General features: G+C 36.1%; 1 long non-coding RNA gene across 11 annotated transcripts in view; it reads right to left on the bottom strand.

Annotated features, from left to right (window-relative positions):
* The window catches only part of LOC131393918 (uncharacterized), a 121528-nt gene extending 105435 nt beyond the window's left edge, over positions 1 to 16093 (bottom strand). For all 11 annotated transcript variants that reach the window (XR_009216012.1, XR_009216009.1, XR_009216007.1 and 8 more), the window contains exon 1: positions 15971 to 16093. This is a non-coding gene — a long non-coding RNA (uncharacterized LOC131393918). The remainder of the gene's footprint in view (positions 1 to 15970) is intronic.
* Between the last annotated feature and the right edge of the window lie 2706 nt (positions 16094 to 18799).

An 18799-nucleotide genomic window follows, 5' to 3' on the forward strand; every position in this document is an offset into this window, starting at 1 on the left:
ACACAGAAGTCTTTGCCTCTCGAGAGATTCATAGAACAGGCTTCTTAGGGATTGGTATATTTCACATGTGCACTCTCAACTAAGGGCATATCAGAGTGAAATTTTTTAGGTAGAACAGTGTAATGTGATATATCGGCTATAACTAGGATGGTTGGTTCTTAAGTCAGGCAACTATATAAAGTTAAAATTAGGCAAGCTAATAAACTGCAAAGAAACTAAAATGTACTGTCTATTTTCATTCCATATATAATGTTAATTTGACTATTTGTAAATTTTATTTCATCATTCCTCTTCTTTTAATCAATCAACTGTGGGAGACTAACGTCAACAGGTCTATTATAAACAACGTGACAAGGGTTCAGTAAATTTATGAGGAGGCAGTCGTGAGAATTAGGTTCTCTCAGCCCCAAAGCTGCACTATTTCCATATAGGTATTCCAGAGCGTGCAAAGACACGTTTGACTTAATTTGAGGAATTGAGATAACTAAAAACTTGAGCATGGCTAAAATTATTTAAGAATGGAGAGAGAGGTGAGCAACCCCTAATAAACTGCACTTTGGGTTGTGTGTGTGTGTGTGTGTGTGTGTGTGTGTGTGTGTGTGTGTGTGTCTGCCTGTGTCTGCATATGTTTGCCAGAGGGAAAGAAGGGGCAGCTGCCTGTAGGGAAGGAATAAATATGATAGAAAAGAAAGTACCAGTGCAGAATGGAAATTTCTGTTTTGGGCTCCTGATTGAAAAGAAGATACCTACAGAGAAAGCTAGTTCATTTCTGATAGAGTATTTTATTTTTCAGATTGCGATTCCTATAATGGACATTATTTACAAATCAATGTTATTCTATTAAATGAATATTTCATTTAACATATTCTGTGATTTTAAAAAGCTGATGCTATATAAATTATAAAAGGTATAGTTACTTCTCCAAATAGTTTACAAATAGCTAACATATGTTTAAGTCAAATATTAAAAGAGAAACTTGAAACCTGGGTCGTTTCATAGATACAGTGTCTACTGAATTCCCCATTTGTATTCTGTGTCTTATTTCTCTGTTCTTCTCTCATTTCTCCCCCCAGTTATAGATGCCAATCATACCGTGTCATCCTCTAACTCTCACTCCCAAATGGACCACTAAAACAAGACAGTGAGCACTGCATGGAAAGGGCAGTACAGCACAGGCACTATGAGAAGAGATTTGGAGCTACACTTTCTCTACACAACAGTATCTACAGAATTGGAATTATATTTTAACCAATAATACATGTGAAGATCAAATAAGTTAATAAAAACAGCATACCTGGAACAAATCCAGCAATAAAGAAAATTTAAATGAACTTTATTATAATTATTATTACTGCTATTACATTTTCTCCTTTACTATTTACCATGGCAGCCTGTTACTGTAGTTTTGGAATATGGAAGAAGGTTACTGAGGAAGTTGGATAAATTCATTTAGGAATTACATTCTTTTTTTCGTGATTATATTAGTTGCTTGAAACAAACATTTGGTTATAAATGTGGCATGCCATAGACCATGGGCTTGAATTGGAAGCATAAAGGAAAAGACCACGAATTTGTTCTTGATATGAAAGTAGGTGACTTTAAGTTGTTTTTGGCTGCAGGAATATAGAAAGGATTATAGGACAAAGAATATGATGATAAAGAAATAAAGAGAGTGACCTTAAGAAAATGATGAGAAATAGGAACCATGAATGTTTCAATAGAGGGTATGATCTATACAATTATATCCACTGCCTGTTGTACAATATAAGAAGAATTTGAAATAGAGTAAACGTTTTCTACGTAAATAACCTTGCCAAACAGGTTTTATTTAGGTACAACATTAATAAATATGTAATTCAAAGTGTTACTGCTTAATAATATCTTCCATTTGTATAGCATTATCTATTCTAAATTTCTCATGCCGTGGCTTTATTTTTCATCTAAAACAAGCACATTTTGTTTCAAGGAAATTTGCATTTTTAAGGCCAATATAGAGCAATCTTTCTTTAAGCTTTGCCAAATTCTTGGCCTTATCATTGTCATAATTCAGAAAAAAATAGAATTGCATATATGTAGAGGTTAGTTTTTACAGGAAACCTAGTACATTAAGTGAAATTCACTTACAGTAAAAAAAAAAAAAACTTGAAAAATCACTTGAATTGCCCAAAAGTTTACCCTGCATGTTTTTGCATATATAACTCTGTAAGAAAATACATATAAATGTATATACTGCTTGATAAGCAGTGAGAGCATGAAAACAGATGCTGCATACTACATTTATCAGTCTTTTACTTAGCCAGACAAGATTAAATTTTGTTTAATTTTTCAGAGTGCATAATTTGCATTTGCACAATTGAAAGAGAATATAACACAATTTCAAAGAATAGTGTTTAATTTGAACATTGGCTTTCTGCTTCTAATATCTTTAAGCTTACATGAGTAGTGTTTTTGATAAATACTAACTAAGAAAATCATTAATACAAAGTATCAAGTTTAAGAACAAAATAAATTACATAGTTTTCTCTATTGTTCCAAAATAATTATGTATTTGTAATGATTTAACCCACAATTGAAACAATAATGCATAGTTTGACTCTAAGTATAACTAACATATAATGTAGAATACTGTCAACATTTAAATATACACAGTAGAGTGGAAGTGACAATCAGTTCATTTATTCACTTATTTAATAAACAATTTAACTTAGGAAATTCCTAGGGTTTTAGAAGCTCTGTTCCAGAAAGAGGAATGAAGACCAAGTATATTTTTCGTATTATAAATCATAGTATCATAGGTATGGAGGTCTAGATTCCAGTGATTTCTTTACCAGTAATTAACTGTACTACACATATAAACTTTTCTAAGCATCACTTTATTTTTCTATAAAATCAGAATGCATATATATGTGTGTTTGTATTTTGTTTACTATATATATATAGATACAGCGAGAGAGAGAGAGAGATAGATGGGTAAAGTGTCAGTCACATTTTAGATACAATGTAACATCACAAATAAAGATGACCATTTTTGATTACCATATTTTAACATTCCTGGTGTTCTTTGTTATCTTCTTATAAAGTGTACTTAAATAATACAGGAACACTTTCTTCTGTTCATGATAAAATTTTGTCAAAAATACAGAGTGACTCCTTTAGAAATGGATAAGTATAGCAGAATTCTCAGTTTTAAATCACATTAAAATTTTCACACATTTTATACTATACACATTTATTGGACATTTGATCAGAAAATTTATAGATTATTTACAACTAAGATTTTAACACATTATTTTATCCTAATTTATAGACAATTTAAGGAAGTGTTTTTATGGATGCTTAATCAGATACAATTTCTGTTATGTTTTAGATTGCTATATTACATGATCTGTGCTATCTTTTTTTTTTTTGCTGGGGAAGATTCACCCTGAGCTAACATCCTCTGCCAATCTTCCTCTTTTTGTACGTGAGCTGCCACCACAGCCTGGCCACTGACAGACAAATGGCGTAAGTCTGCGCCCGGGAACGGAACACAGACCACCAACACAGATTGCGCAGAACTTAACCACTAGGCCACTGGGGCTGGCCCAGTATTACTTCTACTAGAGTTAAAACCACAGATGCATTTCCTGGGTATACACAAATGACAGTTGTTTTTCTTTAATTTTTCTCACGGCGCTAAAATTTATATGCATTCCCTGAAGTCAACATGAATAAGATCTATAAATTTCTGTGTTTATTTTTACATTCCTATATATTAGAATAATTTTAATATGCAAATTTTTGTGTAGAAGAAATGTACTAATTTCATATTAATCTAAATAAACAAACATAAAGTTTTGTCACCATAATTATAGCTATTTTTGATCCTAATGTCTAACTTTACTCTGAATTATATGCTTTCCATACCTTAAAATAATTCTTAGAAGGAAACTAAGAAAAATGCACCATGAGGCCACTGGACTAACAAGGCGAGAGTCAGTAAAAGTGGATAGATACTAAGTGCCTTATTATGCTAAATACAGCTTCTTTTACTAAAAGATTTTTTTGTGGATAAATGCTTTTAAACCTTACATTGTAGACTCATCATGAAATATATTCTGAAAGACTTTTGTAAAGGTCTGAATGTAGAATTTCAATATGAACTGAAATATGTGCTACCTTTAAAAATGCTGAAAATATTAACTGCATTCTTTTTTCCATTATAACTAACTCTTTTAACCTCTCCTATTTTGAAAGCAGCGCTCAAATTACTGACAAAATTATAAAAGGCTGCAGGAAAGAAAAGGAAGTTTAGCGCTCACTTAACATCAAGTAGAATAGTGTCTGAACCACAATAACCAATGTTTTTCAGGTGTTCCTGGGGTCCAAAAGGGAGGGCTGATCATCCAGGGCTGTATTTGATCCCACAAGTCATTATTCAGCACTTCTGTTTCAAGACATAAAGCATCCCCTTTCAAGTTTTATGAATAGGTAGGTATGAGGTAAATACTTCTGAATACTTGGTACTAGGCTAAAAAATATGTTTTCTGCTTCTGAGTTACTGCTGTATAGATTGAAGAAATCACTAAATGCTCTGCAGGTGGGAATCAGGCTCACTGGTAACTAAGATTTTTTTTTTTTATGTAAAATTTTCTATAGAACTTGAAAGAAAAGGAGAGAATAAGCCTAAAGCTTGCTTGCCTGTATTATAAGACTGAAGGAAAACTGCAATATTTGCTCCCTACTTTGTGACGTAGATGGCAACATGTAAATGATAAAATTTAGCATTGAGTACCTTAAGAAAAATATCAAAAATACATTGACTTTTGAAATTATATTTTCCATATGTAATTTGTTATATGTATATATATAAAATATACATAATTTTCTATGTAAAAATGCTCTTGGAAAATTAAAAGTATAATTAGTGTCTTTCTCCATAGGTTGCTTTTAATCTGTTTTATGCCTAATTTTTCTGACAATTATTTACCTCTTCCTATTCCTTCTCTCCTTCACATACTTCTTTTTGCTCAAGACATTGTGAGAATATCAAGGAAAAAATGTATGTGTAATCTCCTTTGCCTCTTATTTTGCTCTGACTGAAAATTCATCAATGGTTGCCACAGAAGGTGCCTAAAGCCTTTAGGAACATAAATGAATTTCAAAGCTGTTTGTAGAATGATCTAGATAAGAGCAAGGTGATAACGCGTCAATTGAGTTCCTTTTCCATAAAATGAGTATTCTATTAGAAAGACATTTCATATAAGACTGAAGGAATATTGTCCTCTAACAGTTGGACAAAGACTTAGATTCAAAATGTCAACTAGATGCATGCCCAAGTCAGAAATCCTTCCTCTTCTCCCCAGAATGGCTCCTATTCTCATTATTTTTAGAAGATGCCTTTGACTTTCTGTGGCCTGTTACTGCCTAGTGGTGTGAGAATCCCATTTGTAAGACTCACTTAAAGGAATTGGTCAATTATGAGGAACAATTTCCACTAAATGGGTATCCCTAGTCCATAGTACTTCAGAACTGTAGACTAGCCTATTTAGGTAAAGGACACACTATTTTATCCAGCTTTCTAAACCATGATTTGATTAAAAAAAAAAAAAAAAAGGAATTAGAATCACAAGTTATCTAATAGGAATGGGATGTTTGTCTGTGAAAAGGGCAACCCTGACTGTAGTTTAGAGAGTTTGGTGAACACCACCATCAGGAATATAAGTGAATTGTTGAAATTTTCAGTATTTTCTTCCTATTATCTTAATAGGAAAGTCCGAGTTATAGACTAGCATCATGACTTTTTAAAAATGTCTTAGTTTTGTAACTTATCATGCTTGGTCCAATTAGCCACAAAACCACTACTGGAAGGGAGCTTTATTTGCTTGCCATAAGGGCTGCAAAAAAGTGTGAGGGTGGAGGAATTGAAGAAGACTACTTCTGCTTCCCAATCTTAGTGGTAGGAAAATACAAGTAATGAATAGAATGGCAGCACCTTTGAAGAAAACAGAAAACAAAGCATATTGACACCCAGTTATTGCTTTAGAGAGAGAGAGCAGAAAATAGGCAGAGCTTAGTATCAGAGACACGGGTAATTTTGCACTAAAGCACTGTCGCTAGTCACTACCAACCACTCTTTTCCCTTCTCCCCCAACAAAAGAAGTCTATTCTTAAAATGAGGACTTATGGGTGCTAAAGGCTGTGATAGTGATATTGATAATAATGTTATTATTTATTTAGTATGATTGTGGCAGTCAACATCTAAACTTTTTACGCACACTAACACATTTCATCCTTAAAACAGACTAGTGAAATAGGTGCAACTGTTTCCACACTTCACAGACAAATAATATTAGGCATAAAGAGTGTTAAGAAAATATCCAGAGTCACAAGCTAGAAAAATGCAGAACTGTCTTGGGGTATGTCACTTGTGATTGGGTAGCAAACTTGATTTAATCTTTAATTTGGAAGCAGTTCTTTCAAAACATTGTTAAAGTCTGAAGGTATCGGAAAGCTTCACAGATTCCAACTGATTGTGTATTATTTCAGACAACTGAAAATTGTCTACTGAGAATATATAAATAACTCAATACAGAGTAATAATAAGATAGAAAACCTAATTTAAAAATGGGCAAGTTACTCGAAAGACATTTTACCAAAAGAATGTATATGGGTGGCAGATAAGCATATGAAAAGATGTTCAACATCATCGCTCTTGAGTGACATGCAAATAACAACCATAATGAGATGCTGCTTTACGTCTACTGCAGTGGCGAGGAGGAGGAGAGAGAAGGAGAAGGAGGAGGAGGAGAAAAAAGAAAAGAGAGAAGAAATCACAAAATGCTGGTGATGATGATGATGAGCAACGAGAACTCATGCATTGTTTCTAGTGAGAATGCAAAATGGTACAGCTCCTATATAAAAGAGTGTGATAGTTTCCTACAATGTTAAGTATTTGCTCACCATGTGACTCAACAAACACACTTTTAGGTAATTACCTAATAGAAATGAAATGTATGTTCCCACAATGATCTGTACACAAATGTTTATTAGCTGCTTTATTCACAATTGTCCCAAAGTGGAGACAACCCTAAATTCTGTCAATTAGTGAATGGATAAACAAATTGTGGTACACTCATATGACAAAATACCACTGACCATAAAAAGAATGAAGCACTGACATATAGAACATGTCTAAATCTCAAAATCATCATGCTAAGTGATAGAAGAGAGACACAAAAGCCATATAGTGTATGTTTCAATTTATATAATGTTCTGAAAAATATATATATTGGGACAAAAAGCAAATCATTGTTTGCCAAGGGATGGGAGTGGTGGGAGGAAAGACCACAAAGGAGCAGATGACTATTTGCCAGGATGATGCAAAAAATCTGTATCTTGATTGTGGTGGTGGTGGTTAAATTACTGTATACTTCTCTAAACTCCATTGAACTATAAACTTAAATATAAATTTTATTATATAAGTAAATCTGAATTTTAAATCTGAAATTTAACTCAAATGTCATTTCAATTAATTATAAGTGAAAAACTCAAGATTTCTTTGGGCATATTTACTTTTGTAGTCTAATCCTAAAGATCATAGCTACAGAGGATACTCTGGAAGAACAATAAATTCAATTTGCACCTAGTGAAAATTTCCACGGCCTTCTTCATATGAATCACACTATTCTATACTTAGCTGTGCCTTCTAATATTTTGGGTACATATAAAGAACACTGTGTAGTTTTCTATTGCTAACAGATATTAGCAGTTGATAATCAATGTTACATGGTTTTGTTACCGTAGTGACATTCTGAAGAATATCCAAAACAATCTTTAGTATTCATTTCCAAAGTTACCCAACTTAAAATCAAATACCAGAAGAAATGCAGTCTCTCTCCATAGTAGGCAATTTGTATTCATGTCTAAACTCTCCTAATCATAATTCTTTCCTCCCTTTTCCCTTCAGCCAGCTGTATATGGCATATTATGTTGCAACCTCTTGAAACACCAGTACCATTTTCCTCTGTCTGACAAAGTAGCATGTGGAAGCCTAACATATTAACATTCTAGTCAAGATGACATCTGTACCCTTTCTGGCCCTCTTTCATTTTCCTTTTGCTCTATCAGCATGCACTGGATGAAGGCGGGTTTTCATCTCTAAAGGCTGTCATTTTATTATTTAATGAATAATGAAGACAGAAATCTGATGAATATTGAAATTAATATAAAAGGAATATTTAAAATTATAGTAACAAGATAAATCTAATAGTGATTGTGATATCAAAAAGTTATATTTAGAATAAAATATACAAGGTACCATCACATACACTGACTATTAAAAGCTTATGAAAGAATCATGCTTGAATATGTTATTTGCAGTCTGTTTTATTGTGGAGCCTCTTTGTGGTCCTTTACTCATTTTTGTTAAAGGTAACTGAACTCAATCTCACTTTTGGTATATTTTGGTATCTTGAACCAACATATCAATATATATAAATAAAATTCAGTTTATGTGGAATAAATTGCTTTTTTGTTGGCTTCCTAGTAAAATTCTAATTGCACGAAGATTTCTCTTGTGAGGTATTCAAGGGTGTATGTGTGTATCTTTTATTGGCTAGGTAGAGAACTCTCTCTTAGACATTTCCATAAAACCTCCTCTGCATCTCACCACCTGTCTTAGCAACCACCTCTTTCCTTTTCCAGGACTGTTTCCTTCACATGCCTCCTTAGAGTTTACAGAAAACCCAAGAGAGAATATCTTGTGGCAGACTACTGAAAAACAAGTTTGGAATTAATAGATTCTGACAAAACAAAATACAGAACTCTTTTCTTTAGGACCGAAAATAAATAATAGAAGTATAGAAAGCAGGGAATTGAAGAATTCAGCATAGGTAGTATGGACGAGGGCAGATCTAAAGTGAAATATTTTAGTAGGGCCTGGTGTTCTGGGAATCACAAGGAAATTGTGAGCCTATTGGGTCAGCAAAGGTAGGTATAGACAACGGGATCTGGATGGAGTGCCAGAGGACACATTTCAAGTGGAAAGGCACTGGGGCCAATGCATTAAAATGTGTGACAGATGGGTCTGGGTGGGGATGGAAGAAGGGAAGCCTGAGAAGGAAGAATGACTTATAATTTCTGCCTAACTTTGCCAGCTGGTCAATGTTGAGGGGTATTTCTATGTTTTAGTTGCAGAGGTTATCAGCATTAATATTAATTATAAAGGGTCTTGTTATTCAAACAAAAGTATAATCCTCTACTTCTCTCATTCTCTGCTAGGACTCTGACATCTCAAAACAGAACACTCTCAAATGGAAATACTTTTGCCTAAAGATTTTTCTATTTTTGGTTGTGTGTGTTTAACACAATTCACTGATTCAGAAAATCTTATTTTCAAATTCCTGTTATGGGAACTCTGAATCCTCACTGACACATAAAATGTCAGTGAGGATATTTGGATAATTAACGCTTAGTGTATTGATAGTGTTGTAAATCTTAGGATATGAAGGCACAAGAACAAATCTCATGGACGAAAAAGCAGCAGAAACCTCTCCTGGTGCCTCTGTTGTTACTGGAGTGAAAATGGGAACTATGTAATATTGGAGCCTATAAATCTCGTATGAAGGTCTTCCTCTTGGAGCCAGGATATAAACTGAGCATGGCATGGCATATGCTGAATGATGTGTGATCCATGAAATACCAGAAGATTCTTCCAGTCATGAGGTCTCTCTCTTGACCCCAAGAAGCCATGGCTACTATTAAAAAATGGCAGTGGGTACAGTTGTCAGGTATGGTAGCATGAAACTAAGAATAATTTACTCTTTTCTTTTTGCTGAGGAAGATTCGCCCTGAACTAACACCTGTTTCCAATCTTCCTCTTTTTGCTTGAGTAGGATTCTCCCTGAGCTAACATCTGTGCCAATCTTCCTCTATTTTATATGTGGGTCGCCACCACAGCATGGCTACCGCCGAGTGGTGTAGGTCCACACCCAGGAACTGAACCTGGTCCCTGAAGTGGAATGTGCCAAACTTAACCACTAGGCCACAGGGCGGCCCCTACTCTTAGTATCAAGGGGAAATTTCCTTCAATCAGAGTGAGTCAGTTGAACCAGCTAAAAAGAAACCACACAATTTCAAGCTGTCAGGCACCATTTCTGTTATTTGAATAAATAAAGTGTTTGAAAAGACAGTGAGATTCATTTTTCCTTGATTGTTAAAGTCACACACTAGTCTGTGTGCACCCGTGAGGCTCCACAGGAAGTTAGCTGTGAGGAGATCCCTCATTTACTTGTACATTGCTATTTTAGTGTAATAGTTTAGAAATCATTTTTGTACCAGAATTACATAGGTACTTCTACTACATTGAGGATAAATCTGAACTTCTTGTCAACTTGTATTTTCATAGCATGTTTGCATGACATAATTTTTAGATAATGAATCTTTCCCGTATTCTACAATAAGGAGTTTGTATTGCTCTTTCCCTAAGTGCGGGCAGTTAGGCTTTTAGGGGATGGGGAAGAAAAATTAAGTTTGGTAAAGATCCTTGAGAGCTTTTACAATCATTTTTAGACACAATGAAATAAATATCAAATATATTTTTATAGACAAAAATCTCCAAGTTTTTTTGGAGAATAGCTACCTTGGGCTTTTGGATTAAAAACTAAAACATGTTTAGGCTGTTTACTGGAATCTTTTCTTGCAGATAATTTTTTACCCTTTGAAAAAGAGAGAATCTTGGGCCGGCCCGGTGGCGCAAGCAGTTAAGTGCACGCGCTCCGCTGCGGCGGCCTGGGGTTCTCCGGTTCGTATCCCGGGTGCGCATCAACGCACTGCTTGTTAAGCCATGCTGTGGCGGCATCTCATATAAATTGGAGGAAGATGGGCATGGATGTTAGCCCGTGCCAGTCTTCTTCAGCAAAAAAAAAAAAAAAAGGAGGATTGGCATTGGATGTTAGCTCAGGGCTGGTCTTCCTCACAAAAAAAAAAGAGAGAGAGAGAGAGACAATGCGCACAACAAATAAAATTTAGAGTTTAAATAATGACTACATATTATGTTTAAAACATTCTGAATCAAACATAACATCTTGTTGGGTCATCATATGACCCAGCCATATGATGTGATTTATTAAAACTGTATCCCTAAATAAGATAAATTATTAATCCAATAAAAGTTAGATTTCACTCTCCTTTGTTTTTATTTTTCAGAAACGATCTATAAGCAATAGTTTCCTCCTCCCCATGGCTTTTCTCAAATGCCACCTTGGTCCTACAGAGATGAATGAGAAACTGAACTGAAACTGAATTTCCTCCAACGTGCAGGAGAGGGCTTATGTGTCTACACGTGTTGGGGATAGTGCTATAAAGTATGTGATCACAGAATGAAGCCAACTTAGAGTTAATTCCATCATGTTAGGATGATACTGTAAGTAAGACACAATCTTCTCTTCTAGTTCTCTTTAGAATTGGAAAAGCAGAGAGTGACTCATACATCTGAATCAAGATTCAGTAGAGCTACAAATGTTTTACCACTGTAATATAGAGCTACTAATGTTTTATCTCCAAAGCCACCTTTCTCTTAATGAGAAGCATGAATATATAGGGCAAATTATTCTGTCCTGGAGCATAAACAGCAGGATAGAGGTAGGCAAGCTTGGTTCCATGTTTATTTTTTTTGAATGTGTTCATCAACTACTGTCTCCCTCTTCCATCCCTGCTGTAAAAATTCTGAGGATGGCCTGGTGGGGTAGTGGTTAAGTTCGCACGCTCTGCTTCAGGGGCCCATGGTTTGCGGGTTCAAATCCCAGGCACGGACATACTCACCACCTATCAAGCCATGCTGTGGTGGTGTCCCACATATAAAGTAGAGGAAGATGGGCACAGACGTTAGCTCAGGGCCAATCTTCCTCAGCAAAAAAAAAAAAAGAAAGAAAAAATGTACACAATTCACTTGAATCATGAAGACAGACTAAGGAGAACTGTAGTGAGTAAACATTATTAAGAGTAGTTCAGAAGCCATCTTACAATACAGTGGCAATTTATGCATGTTAATGGTTACTGCATCTACTTGCCAATCACTTTCCCGGACTTAACAGAACACTTGTTGAGACTCCTATTGATTCTCAAGGAAATGATGGTAAATTCATTTAAATTTGCTTCAGAGAAAATGCATACAAAAGGCATTCCTTTATATCTCTAACTCTCCTTTGAAAAGTGTATTACTACTTTTTTTTTAATTACCTGGCTGGAAACTATTGAGTGTCTCTTCCTGAATCCTACTTTTATCTATGGTACCAGAGATGCAGAGTATTTTTGCTGGTGAAAAAAAAATTTGTTGAATTCCTTTAATCAACCCTAATACCACAGTTACATTATTAGTCTACTCGTGATGATATATAGCCAGAACTTTTCATTTTACATGTATTTCAACTCAGTTCCTCATTAGATGTGTTGATCGAATGGGAGGATGCATGGGTGTGTTGAACGTTACTTAGGTTTTTCCTCCTTTATATTTCCAAATATTTTACTGCAAAAGCCTCTAATTTCCATTTTGCATATGTTTATTTTCCCTTTTTTTATAATTACTGACCTATTTTTTCTTTTTGTAATTATGCCACGGTGAGGAAAATCAGCCCTCTCCGAATAGACTCAATTTTATATCACATATTCTAAAATATAAAATGCAACTGTTCTCAATGTCATTTTCCCATTTGTTCTGAAGAAATATTTAGACTGACTTTTCAAAATTTGCTTTCAGGTATATTATAGCTTACATTGCTTATGGTGATCTTCCCTGTTTTCAAAATCTATATTTGAAATCTCTTCTCAAACGTATATACCTCAAATGTGTGTTACACTTCTGTCTTCAAGTCTGTATATGAATCCTTTTGCCAATGTAATTATGAGACTTTTTTCTAACAAATGCCTTCCTTTCCTGTATACCCGTACCTACCCCAAAATAAATTCTGAAAAGGTGCTGGCGTGGTGTGTGTGAGGAGGAGTCGTGATTATATAAGTGCATTTTTTAAAATTCTGTAAAATCAGTGTGTACTGAGATGTGGGTGGTGGTCAATCTCACCCATTATTTTCCTGCATACAGATCTTGAGAAAAATATAAAAGCCACGTTAAAAATAATTGGGTTGTCTCACAATTTACATACTGAAAATTCTAAGTTTGCTGTAAAGGATGCATAAGTAAATTTGTATATGCTAGAATTTTTCACAAAGGAATACATTTTTGAAGAGTCAGTGTTATGTTCTGATTTTTTTACTCATATGGGAAAAGAATATTTTTATTTGTAAGACCATATTAATAGGAATAGTTACATAAGATGTAACTGCAATAACAAACTAGAACTAAATTTTTTTAAATCAAGTGGTTTTCTCCTTCAAAACTATACACTTGTATAAATATGTCACAAATGTAATCCTTGTCTTGCAAGAAGTCTTACATTATAGCAATACAATACAGTTTGCTACAGGCGAGCCTAGATATATATTTATGCAGCAATTCTTGGCAGGAAGGAAAGCAAAAATTCTGAAAAAAATATATTATTTGCATTTTGTACCTTATCATATTACATCTACATGTTGATTGGAAAACTGTTTATATGTCTGTCAAAATATAATTATCAAAAAGTTAAAAACATGATTCTTATACAAATATAAAGTGAATATGCATTGACAATTTCATTGGACTCATTAATTAATGAGGGAAGCAGAAAGGTGGTAAGGCTTATTCAAAGAACATTTGAGGATCTGGATAATTATGGAAAGTTAATAAAGGAATGTTAGAATAAGTTTGCTGTATTAAATATAAAACTGGTTAATATCCTTCAGGGCAAAGAACTATAAACTTTGGGGCTATCTTTTCTACCAGGAGTCATTCTGTAACTTCATTAAATCTAGGATCTTATCAATAGGAAACAGCAAGTAGAACAAAGAATATTCCCTTAAATAACCGCTGAGTAGACCTGTTAAACAATGCCTTCATATGATATGAAACAATACGCTGACAAACATTTGTCTTATTTTTAAGTTTATAGTAAAATTTCATCCAGCAGATAGTATGTATTGATCTTTAATATATTATTTGGTACATCATATTGAATAAAATCACAATATATAGATTTAGATATAGACGGATATGAAACATGGATACGTTATGAAATATGAACAATCAACAAATCACACAATTTCATAATGTTTATACTATAAGCGCCCTTGGATCTTTTCTGGCTTCTTTAAATTCTGATGCTTGATAATTAAAGTTTTCCTTGGTTCCCACAAGACTCCCAAAGAATTTCCATTGAGTGAACTTAATTTTTGCATTATTCTTCTTGCTTGTGTTTGAACACATCAAGCTTGTTCCTACATCTCAGTTTTGCATTTGCAATGTGCTTCTGCCTGTAACTCTCTTCTTCTAGGTCTTCTTGTAGCTTTCTCTTGCTCTGCATTTGGGTCTTAGTCAAAATATCATGTACTTAGAGAGGACTTTCCTTACCACTCCACCTCTAGTTGCTCTAGAGCATTATCTGACCACTTTCTTTCATACCTTTTATCACCATCTAAAATTATTTCATGTATTTATTTGTTTAATGTTAAGTTTCTCTGTCCCCCCACTAGAGCATAAATTCTGTGAGGCTTTGGATTTGCTCTGGTTGGTTTATTTTTCTATATTTCTAGCATGTAGAATAGATACTGAGATTTTGCAGAAGCTCAACAATGTTTGTTGATGTAATAAAAGCTTTGTTTGTTTTGTGGATATTCTACTATAAAGAACCTGAAGGACCAGAGATAGATGGATGGATAGACAGAGCCTTACATATCCAATATAACCTCTACAGGAGGAAGGTAAGAGCAAAGCAGAAAAATATGAAAAATTGGTAACACCCTTAAAGACAAAACATGGGTATGGTATGTGAAAGTAAATGCAAAAGCAAGATCAGTAATAAAATTGAACAGGTAGATATCCAGCCAAGATATATATCTGCCATGGAAAGGGAGAAGATATGAGAGGGGTAATTCAGAAGTTCAGTAGCCATTTTTCTGTTTCTTTATGTACAGCTGACTCGGTAATGCATACATATTATTTTGGACAATGGTTTTAATTTATATGCCCTTGCAATTCTTCTCAGCTTAACTGGAAGTTTATTTTCGATTGGTTTCCTTTTTTTTTTCCCTTATAGCAACACTGAAACACTTGAAACCTTTATATTGAAAAAAATAAAGAGAATTTTATGATTTGTTTATATCATCCATCTGGAGATTGAGTTGAAATTCAAAGCCAATATTTATAATTTGAACCAGGTATTTTCGTCAATAAAATATGCTGACCAGCAAATATCAAAAGTTTATAGTAAAAATCCATGGACCTCATCAGTTTTGTCCATTGAGCTGCTGTTGACCCTTGCATGCTCAGTAACACACTCTCCTCTTTTTAAGTTTTTTACAACAAATAATAATATAAGAAAGTGTGAGAGGAGAGAAGTCAAGATGGCGGCGTAGGCAGACTCGGAACTCACCTCCTCCCGTGGACACAGCCAATTTACAACTACTCGTGGAGAAATTACCCCTGAGACAGAACTGAAAACTGGATAAGAGGAACTCCTGCAACAACGGACAATCCTAACTGAGGTGGAAGAGGCAGAGACTCCCTTCCGGAGAGGAGAAACGCCACCTTCACAAGCCGCCAGCTTCACGGCCACTGGGAGCAGCCCACAGGTCCGCAGCCTCCCTGGAGGCGCGGGGCCCTGAGCCGGGGAGCGCCCCCGCTGTGGGCATTTTGTGGACCCAGCACAATCGACACCAGCGGCATAATATCTGACTGTGCCTGCTACTAAAACACTGGGGAGCACCCCCAGAAAAGTTGGTTCACAAAGACATTAAAACCGGCTCTTAAAGGGCCCGCACGCAAACGTACCCGTTCCAGAAAGCATCCTAAAATCACCAGAAAGAAAGGTGCACAGTGCTTTGGTGAAAAGAGACTCACCTGATAGGCCCTGAGTGGATCTCGGTGAGGGGTGAGACCTCTCCAGGGACTGGGACATTGGTGGCGGCCATTGTTGTGGCCTGGTGTGGGCGTGCTGACACAGACGCCATTGGAGTTCTCCCTGAGGCCTGCTAGCCCAGGGTCAGCCCCACTCGCTAGAGCACCGATTTAATCCAATTCAGCCAGGGAGGGCAGCCCACCCTAGAGACTGGCCCCACCCAACAATAAGCCCTCAGGCAACTTGTGGCCTGCATAGATTGGTGACTGGATTCTCTGCAGCCTGGCAACTGAGCAGACTTCAGTGGGGCAGGGTGTGCACAAGGAGCAGGTGGGAGTGTGGGGCAGTGGTGGAGTGTATGGGGCTCCCACCATGGAGAGACTGGGTCCGCTTTGGGAGGTTGAGGCACACACAGAGGGAAGGACTGTGTTGACTGTGTGTGTGGGCCTGTGGGAGGCAGGGCTTGTCAGCTGCAGAAGACTTGTGCTTCTCAAAGACCCACATAGGGGATTTGCCCCACCTTCCAAAGCCTGAAACAATTGGGTGCTCCTGTGCCTGAGGTCAGCCCCACCCAGCTGCAATCCTCAGAGAGCTGACAAGAGACCTAAAGGCTGGAGGCTTATAGCAATTGTAAGTCCCAGAGCCTAACAACCTGCCATGCTGGGGGCCTACTCATTTAAAAGAAATACTGCAACACAAATGTGGTATTAGAACTTGCAGCCAACTGTGCTGGGGCTCCCCACACCTGATAAAGAGACTGAAGGGCCGACAACAACTACAAGCAGCTGAGCATTACAACAGCAGGCGAGGAGCGTAACTCGGACTCCCTGGGTGCCTACAGGGAAAGCAAACAGGCCACAAGAGAAGGACACACGTAGCCCACATGGGGTCACCCCTGGAACATTGAGAACTGAGGGAAGCACACAGCAGGCCTCCTAAGCCATCACTTACATAAGGTTACCTATCCAAGAGCAGGAGACGTAGCTGACCTACCTAATACGCAGACACAAGCACAGGGAAAGAGGCAAAATGAGGAGGCAAAAGAATACATTCCAAGTAAGGGAACAGGACAAAACTCCAGAAAAGGAACTAAGTGAAACACAAATGAGTAACCTATCTGACAGGGAGTTCAAACAAAGAGTGTTAAGGATGCTCACAGATGTGGGGAGAAGAATAGATGAACTCAGAATGTCAACAAAGAAATGGAATATAAAAAAGAACCAATCAGAAATGAAGAATACAATACGGGAAATGAAAAATTCACTAGAGGGACTCAAAAGCAGAGTAGAGGATACAGAAGAACGGATCTGTGAGCTGGATGAAAGACTAGAAGAAATTACCCAAGCTGAACAGGTAAAAGAGAAAAGAATTAAAAAGAGTGAGGGCAGTCTAAGGGACCTCTGGGACAATATCAAGAGCACAAACATCCGCATTATAGGTGTCCTGGAAGGAGAAGAGCGAGACAAAGGGGCAGAGAATCTATTTCAAGAAATAATAGATGAAAACTTCCCTAACCTAAGGAAGGAAACAGACATCCAGGTACAGGAAACACAGAGAGCCCCAAACAAGATAAACCAAAAAGGGGCCCACAGCAAGACACATCATAATCAAAATGTCCAGAATTAAAGATAAAGAGAGAAATCTAAAAGCCACAAGAGAAAGACAAGTTACATACAAAGAAAGCCCCGAAAGGTTATCAGCTGACTTCTCAACAGAAACCTTACAGGCTAGAAGAGAGTGGCACAATATATTTAAAGTGCTAAAAGGAAAAAACTGACAGCCAAGAATACTCTACCCAGCAAGGTTATCATTCAAAATGGAAGGAGAGATCAAAAATTTCCCAGACAAGCAAAAATTAAAGGAGTTTGTCACCAAGAAACCAGTGCTACAAGAAACGTTAAAGGGACTGATTTAAGGGGAAAGGAGAAGACCACAAATAGGAAAAATTATCTATTTCCATGATAAGAGGGTAATGGATACAAATGCACAAAAATGAGGTTAGATATGATATCAAAAACATAAAAGGAGGGAGGAGGGGAGTTAAAGAGTAGAGCTGTTAGACAGAGGTCAAACTAAACAGACGATCAATTCTGTATAGAAGAAGGAAGGAACAGAGAAGGATTACTAAAACACTGAGGAAAAAAAAGTTAAAAATTGGCAGTAAGTACATACTTATCAATAGCTACTTTAAATGTCAATGGACTAAATGCTCCAATTAAAAGGCATAGGGTGGCTGACTGGATAAAACAACAAGACCCATATATATGCTGCATACAAGAGACACACTTCAGACCTAAAGACACTCACAAACTGAAAGTGAAGGGATGGAAAAAGATACTCCATGCAAAAGGCAATGAAAAGAAAGCTGGGGTAGCAGTAGTCATATCAGACAAAATAGACTTTAAAACAAATCTTTAAAAAGAGACAAGGTCATTACATAATGATCAAGGGAACAATCCAACAAGAGGATATAACGCTTGTAAATATCTACACACCCAACGTAGGTGCACCTAAATATATAAAGCAATTATTAACAGACATAATAACAGAAATAGACAGTAACACAATAATAGTAGGGGACTTTAACACTCCACTTACACAAACGGATAGATCATCCAAACAGAAGATTAATAAGGAAACATTGGCCTTAAATGATACACTAGAACAGATGGACCTAGTAGATATATACAGAGCATTCCATCCAAAAACTGAAGAATACATATTCTTTTCAAATGCACATGGAACATTGTCCAGGACTGATCACATATTAGGCCACAAAACAAGTCTCCATAAATTTAATAAGATTGAAATAATACCAACCATCTTTTCTG

This window comes from Diceros bicornis, chromosome 29, assembly GCF_020826845.1.
Source record: "Diceros bicornis minor isolate mBicDic1 chromosome 29, mDicBic1.mat.cur, whole genome shotgun sequence".
Lineage (NCBI taxonomy): Eukaryota > Metazoa > Chordata > Mammalia > Perissodactyla > Rhinocerotidae > Diceros > Diceros bicornis.